The sequence below is a fragment of the Pinus tabuliformis genome, chromosome 3_2 (genome assembly GCF_031772625.1).
Source record: "Pinus tabuliformis cultivar Carrire ecotype Pingquan chromosome 3_2, CPIR1, whole genome shotgun sequence".
Taxonomy (NCBI): Eukaryota; Viridiplantae; Streptophyta; class Pinopsida; order Pinales; family Pinaceae; genus Pinus; species Pinus tabuliformis.
The window spans coordinates 650,357,973-650,365,992 of record NC_142302.1 but is presented as its reverse complement, the minus strand read 5'-3'; the positions used below and the strand labels follow the sequence as shown (position 1 = coordinate 650,365,992).

Genomic DNA, 8,020 nt, shown 5'->3' with positions numbered 1-8,020 from the left:
TTCAATGGCATTGTCAAAACCATTGAGGGAAGAGGATGTTTAAAACACATCACCATCTTCCCATGACAGTGCACATTGAAAAATAAGAGTTGAGGCAAACCCACATCACCAGGATCGCACCAGAGGAAACCAAGCGAGGTATAAAAAGTATCAGTATGCTACTATTCCTTTTGATTACGGGAATATTGCTAATGATGAGAAAAGTTTATTGTATAGAAAACCATGTAGTTTTTTTGGCTTATATAACCATGTATTTTCCAAGTGTTGGAAAAGAATGGTAGTAGGAAATAGGACAAGACATGAAAGGCCTTCTCCACATCAGGGAAGGAAGAAGGTTAAGCAGGGATGGAGGAAGAAGAATTTTTGTAGACATTGCAATAGAGGTGGACATGAGAAAGCCACATGTTGGAGGCTCCATCCAAAGCAATGTCTTAAGAAGGAAAAAGCACCTGCGAAGGAACCAGTCGGTGAGGTTGTTCAATAAGAAAATCAACTACAGGGAGGTGATCCATTCACTTTGTTGAGTGAGAGATGGTTTTATTAGATATAGTAGTTTGTCAAGGCTGCATTTTGTAAATCAAATTTTGTGAAATGATTGTAGAAGTGATGAAGTGGTTGTTATCACTTATGAATTCAACATGATGATGTTTTTGGCCTTTTGTTGATAGTTTGGGGTATTGGTTTCTGTTATGATTATGATATAAAATTGACCAAAGAGTGCATTATAAACTCTTGGAAAGTATGGGGTTTCCTTGTGTGACCTAATTAAAAATGTATTTTACAATATATACCATAGGTTTGCATAGAGTACAGGTGTTTGTTCATCACTTATGGCTCTGAAGTACAAAGGTGAAGGAGAAGGAAGTGTGGCATGCTAGGGAACTTGTTGTGCAGATGAGGGAGTACATCAGATTGCAGATTGTATTTATGCTTTTGGAGGACCAAAAGATCCTAAGTGGGGAGGAATGATCCATGTTGCTCAAGAAAGGCTCAACAATCAATGTCTTTATATTTCATTGAAACCAAAATTAGAGCGTAGAGCTCATCGTCCTAATTCCAACGACATAAACGACACTAAAATTTGAGTCTGTATGAGAAAGTTATTGCAGTTTGAAGTTTGTAGCAAACAAAAACAAAAAAGTCAAAGTCAAAAGTCAACCAGAGGGTACCACGTGTCACTCCCAAAAGCTTCCACATGGCAGCCTAATCAGTAGACCAGGTGGACCACAATAGGTGATGTTGTAATATCACAAGTCGACACATGACATGTGGGTGGTATAAGTTGCATATGATGTGGACCAATGAGAGCCTTCCATATGGCCCAATCACATGGTGCCACATGGCACCTCAAATTAGGCCCAAGTGGGATTGGCATGGTGCAACCTACATTTTTCTCTTATTCTCATGGTTCTGGGAGTCGTTACAATATGGTTTGAGAACTATATTAAAACCAAAATTGGGCTTTCAAACAATATTAAAGAAAAATTGGGAGTCCATGGGTTTTGAACCCAAAACCTCCCCAACAAAAAGTAACTTAATATCAAAATGCCAACCATTGTGTCAACCACACACTTTATCTTATTCACGTTCACACTTTGTTATAAAATTTCGTTCAAATGGTTCAAAGGGGACCATGGAGAATACATGAGAGATGAGGGTGCAAATGGCCCAATGAAGTCATGAATCTCAAGAAGATTCTAGGGATCTTGTCAGAGCATATGTTAGGGAATAATTCAAAGAATATTTTCTATGAGGAATCTTTAATATTTCATAGTGTAGGTTTTAACCTCGTACAAAAATTACCTGCATATGAATTCTAAAACACAGAAAATAAACAATGCGAGAGCATAACGCATAAAACACATATACATAGAGATTTTCCCCTGGATCCCAAAACCGGGACTACCAGTTTGATTTTTCATTATGTTCCTTTCAATGTTACAATACATATTTATACATGTCTAAGCATTCAATACCATGGACCGAAAACCATTGCATCCAAAACCATGTGCAAAAATCATGCACAAAACCATAGGTAGGTCCGCCCAACCTAACATAGGGTCCAAAACCAAAATTTTTTGGGGCGCTGCCTAGAACCCTATAGAGTTGGGTTACCTGCAACCCTCAAACCCCCTATGACTCCGCCCGCTACGCAATCGGCACAACTAAGGGGGGGCTCCGCCCCCCTTCTAACCCCCCAGTTAACTACGTGGTCTAGTCGTGGAAAGAATATAACACACCCCAACATTCTCCCACTTGTTGTTTTCTTTCCACAGGGGGACACAAGAGAGCTTAGTCATTTATCCAACCCTGCAATTCCCATTGTTTCTCTACACCAAGAGAACTTCTCAGAGCTCACATATTTTGTCAATGCATCTGCAGTATTCTTCAAAGTGCCCACCTTTACCAAAAACACCTTTTTGTCTTCTATCATATCCCTCACAAAGTGATACTTAACATCAATGTGCTTTGTCTTTGACTGGTATGCAAGGTTCTTTGCCAAGAAAATTGCACTTTGGCTTTCACAGTCTATCCTTATAGCTCCCTATACTAACCCCATATTTGAACACAATCTCTGCAACCAAACTGCTTCCTTGCTTGCATGAGTGGCTGCCATGTATTTTGCCTTTGTAGTTGATAGTGCCACTACAAATTTTTTCTTATCCAACTGACTGCACCTCCAAATAGGTTAAACACATACCCACTTGTAGATCTTCTCTGATCCAGATCTCTAGCCTAGTCTGCATCAACAAAGCCACGAATCCTGGTCTTCTTTGGTAGCACAAACCATAATCACTAGTGCCACGCAAATACCTGAAAACCCGCTTCACTGCTATCCAGTGCTCCTTCCTTGGTTTTGACATAAGCCTGCTCAATACTCCCATTGCATGTGCAATTTCTGGTCTAGTACAGACCATCACATACATCAGGCTACCGACTACACTTTCATATCAAACATGGGACATGTCCTCTTCCTCTTCTTGTGTCTTGGGATACTGTTCAGCAGATAACTTTACACCTACAGGAATAGGAACCTTCACCAGTTTACTATCCTGCATATTAAACCTCTGCAATATTGTTTCGACACACTTCCTTTGGTTTAACTAGAGGTTCATGTTTGTCCGATCTCTTTTAATTTCCATGCCCAAAATATAGTTTGCAACACCAAGATATTTCATGTCGAATTCGGAGGACCAATAGGTCTTTAAATCCTGGATAATTTCTTTGTCATTTCCAACCAGCAACATATCATCCACATACAAGACTAGATAAATAACATGGTCACCAATTAATTTAAAATACACACAGTGATCTGCTTTGCTTCTGGTGAAGCCAAGTCCCCGTATAAATGTATCAAATTTCTGGTACCACATCCTTGGTGACTGTTTTAACCCATATAGAGACTTCTTTAACTTGCATACCAGTTCTTTCTTACCCTTCACCACAAAGCCTCTAGGTTGCTTCATGTATATCTCCTCTTCTAGATCCCCATGAAGAAATGTTGTCTTCACATCCATATGTTCTACCTCAAAACCAAAAGAAGCGACAACAGATAAAAGTAATCTAATAGAAGTTACCTTGGCAACAAGAGAAAAAATATCACCAAAATCAATTCCCGGCACCTGGGAATAACCTTTTGCTACCAACGGAGCTTTGTATTTATCCACCTTTCCTTCTGCATTTGTCTTCTTCTTGAACACCCATTTGCTACCAATGGGTTTCCTTCCAACCGGAAACTCCACCAGATCCCAAGCCTCATTTTTGTGAAAAGATGCCATTTCATCAACCATGGCCTCTTTCCAGAGTTTCCCATCCTTTGAATCTACTGCTTCATTCACAGTTCTAGGATGATCATCAGTAATAGATAAAGCAAAACTTTAATACAAAGTAGATGGACTATACCTTTCTGGCTACCTTCTTTCTCAAACTGATCTTCTCAGACCCGGAGTTTGTGGCTCTTCATCTTTTGATTCCTCCTCTGTTGTAGAGTATGATTCTTCCTCCTTTAGATCAAACTCTATCTTCTCAAGTTCCTTTGGTTGGAATTCATGTTTAATAACATCTTTCACCTCTCTGAACACCACATATTAGCTGTACACAACCTTCTTTGTTACTGGGTTCCAAAGCTTATAACCCTTTAAACCATCCTTATACCCAATAAAGATGCACTTTTCAGATTTACTATCCAACTTGGTTCGTTTCTCCTTTGGAACATGTACATATGCATCACATCCAAATACCCTCAGATCTGAAAGAGAGGGTTTCTTACCAGTCCATACCTCTTGTGGAGTCTTATCCTCCAACGCTGATGAAGGTGATCTGTTGACCAGGGAACATGTTGTCTCCACTGCCTCTACCTAGAATTCATGTCTTAACCCGACACCACTGAGCATGCTTCTTGCCCTTTCCATCAACGTCTTGTTCATTCTTTCTGCAACTCCATTTTGCTAAGGTGTATATGGAGTAGTCTTCTTGGTGAGCCCCAGTATTGTCGCAATAATGCTACAACTCCTGGAACTCCCTTCTTTAATTTTATCAACCCGGTAGTTCGTAACAAACTTGGAAGCGACGGTGCTGTATGCACAAGTACTAGCTCTTGCCGCAGCTGTCACTTGGTCAGCTGGCACAAGTCCACTAGGAGCTTAAGCCAACTTCTATGAGCTCTTAGAAGAAGCTTTTTAATTGATGGATGAAAGCTAACTCGAAGGAAGCTAATATAATTGCAAAAAGAAACTGAAAGCCAAAAAGAAAAGCAAACCCTAGCAAACCCTAATTCTACCAGCTAGTCCTACTGACGCAAAGGAGAGCATGCAAACTACTAAAAGAGATGCCATTACTTCTATGAAGGTAAAATACATGTGTCTAGACTACCTCTATATGAAGAAAACATCTTTTTGTATTTTTGTTTAAGTTGTTGGAATTATCATGCATGTGCTTCTAACTATTTTTTACTGTGCAGAGGTGGATCAAGGAGGAGAAATGCTTGGGAAAGGTTGGGAAGGTTCAGAGAGGGTCTAAGGGGTCCCTAACACCCTTCCAGAGAGTCTCACAAAGTTTGGCTACCAAGAAACCGTGTTTATGAGCTTCTACAGGAAGTCTGCAGGGGTTCTACAGGATGTTCAGGATTTCTACAGGATGTTCTGTAATTCTTCTACAGGATGTTTCGAAATGGGATTTTGGAGCATGGATGGAGGGAAAAAGATGGAGGAATGAGTATGGAGGTGAAATAGGGGTGTGAAGAGGTCTAGGACTTGGGGAATGGAGTTGAGGAGAAGGTGTAGATGGTGAGATTCGTTCAAGGAGGGATGAGATGATGTTGCCCAAGAAGATGAGAATCATGGCAAAGTAAGCGAATGAGGTAAATGTAAGGTAAGGGTTCTGAGTGAAGGATGAAACAGGTAGGTTGGATGGGGTATGGGCAGGTAAGGAAGGGTAATAGGTACTCTGCAAGTGGTATTTCAAACTAAACACACAAACACTTATAAAACCTATGACCTAGTTACTTTACTCTATTCTGACCTAAGTAACAACAAAAGGAAATGAACAGCAGTTTATTCGAAATGAAATGCATGGACTAACTTATGCCACTAAGAAATTATCAACTGAAGCATTTAAACACGACTAATATCAGCATCTACAAAAGAGGGTTCCAACACTAAGAATTGCATGGAAAAGCAAAACAGCGTTTTTGTTGGCAGCAAAGTCACGTTGGTCCCAGCTCATGATTCCACTGAGGGGGAGGTGAGATCCAAGGTGTTTGGTAGCCTTTTTCTTGTTATTATCCTACCAATCTATTCTAACCATGAGAAGCTACTTTAACCATCAAAAGAAATCCAAATAACAATGCAAGATTTAAATACAAATAGCAGATTTTATTCTAAGAATGCAGCAAAGACACATAAAGATAATCAAAGGAGGTATTGGGCGCTTGAGATGGGCCCAACCCCAAGAGCTACAGCCTCCTAAGAGAGATTTAGAGCTGGTGCAAAGCTGGATTCATCTTTATTGATCAAGAAATGAAGAGTTACATCAAAACTATCCACAAGGAGAGCTTGAGAATGAGCTGAAATCAAAGCTAATCTATTGCCTAAAAATCGAACTACAAAATGACTACAACAAGACTATGAAATGACTAACTACTAGCTACAAAATGACTAACCACTAGCTACTATCTACTGGCTAACTAGCTAACCCACTGGCTAACCAAAATGAGGCCCTAAGCCTTCTTATTTATACAAATTGAGGACCCAACAGTCCTCCTAAACTTTAGGGACTCGGCTGCCCAAAACTTGGAGTTAACAGCAGTCCTACTTGACTTGCTTGGCTGCCCTTGTGCTGATTGATTCGGTGGCCCTTGAACTATGAGCTGATGGTGGAGAATTCGAGGTAAGGGCCCATAAATGAAGGGGACACCTTCCTACAAATCCTCTAGCTTGTTCTCCCACGAATTTGGCTGCCAAGTGCTCATTAAGACCTTCAATTTTGTCTCCAAGTTGACCAAAAAGGCTACACAAAGCACCCATTAGACTTGTTGGCATAATGACTAACCAAATTCACTCTATTAACATAAATATAATCAAAAACATGCAATAAACTAATGAGAATGGTGGATTAAGTCAAATTAGGAGGTTGAATGAGCCCAAATAATTGTCCATTTTTGGGGCTCATCATCACCCCCCTACTGAAAGTGTTGCTCATCCTCTGAGCAACCAATCTCTCTCCTCATCTTTGATGGCCCTGGTGGCCTCGTTGGCTAAAATCTTGGCCAATTTCTCCTTTGGCTTCCCTCTTTTCAAACTTCCTGTAGAAACAGTTCGCTGGCTTCCTGTAGAAACAGTGCTCTAACTGTCATGAAACCATGCTTCTTTTCTTCTTCCCACTGCCTGCTGCTTTTCCTAGTGAATTCTCAGCCTTGTTATGAGTGTGCCAGTATATGCAATCATATGGAAGAAATGGTGGCCTTGGCATTTCCTAAAATCTGCAACGTGAGGGCACTCGTATGTTTTGTAACAAGGAAGTTGGTTAAATTCACAAGATAAGCCATGGTCATGTTTCCAAGCAATAGGAATATGATAAAGGTGTTTTCTCTGGCTTTTTCAATAGCAATAGCTAATACATTACCCTCCACAAAAAGAGTAACAGGAAGCAATAACAACGCAGCAATTGGTGCCATGTACATGAGCAAATTCATAGAGTGAAGCTTCTCTGCCTCAGAGGTAAGCAGGAGCCCCTGAACAACTGATTTCAATGCTCTGGCAGCAGTTGATCCTAGGCAAACCAAAAAGCCAAAAAGGTGGAATAATGGCTCACTGTTGCTTGTAATAACAATGCCAAATACCACAGGCAGCAAGGCCATATAAACTACAGAAGACTCCCTCTTACATGTTATTATAAATGAAAAATATTGCTGTGAAGAAGGGAGTTGTTGCCCCAATAGTTTGATTGAAGGAGACTGGCAAATAGCGCAGAGAAATATTGCCACAAACAACCGAGAAGGAGAAAATGAAGCTCAGTGCCAATATCTCAAGAAACTGTCTCCTGGAGACGATGATCTGCATTGGTACAATCTCTAACCATGAAATTGCCAGAAAACCATAAAATGACAGGCACACATGTGCAACATTGTGATGAATATTGGGTATCTGCATCCAAAAAACTAAGTAGGCATTTGTTAAGCAATAGCACACCAATATTGGAAGAGTACCAAGCTGCAATAATGAGAGCTGTTGTAATAGTCTGGGACACAGGAAATGCACCATATTTTCCTTCTCCTGTTGGAGTTGGAGGTATGTCAATAACTTCTTGTTCAAGCTTTGGATTACTGCCCCGCCTCGTCCATGTTTATGTTTCGGCCATAGCTGAAGAGGGCTTGAAAAATCAGATCTGATCAATATTCGGAAGACCCAATTGGTTTCCAGACTTGAGCACCGTCTGGGTACTTGTCTATACTGTGTAGGACTCAGATGGACCCAAAACAGATGTGGATGTCTCGTTATTATAAGCCTCCCCCAACTCTGCA

General features: G+C 40.5%; 1 pseudogene; it reads right to left on the bottom strand.

Moving 5' to 3' along the window:
• Positions 1-6,940: 6,940 nt before the first annotated feature.
• On the bottom strand, positions 6,941-7,357 carry LOC149182316 (putative sugar phosphate/phosphate translocator At1g12500 pseudogene; annotated as a pseudogene).
• Positions 7,358-8,020: the final 663 nt, after the last annotated feature.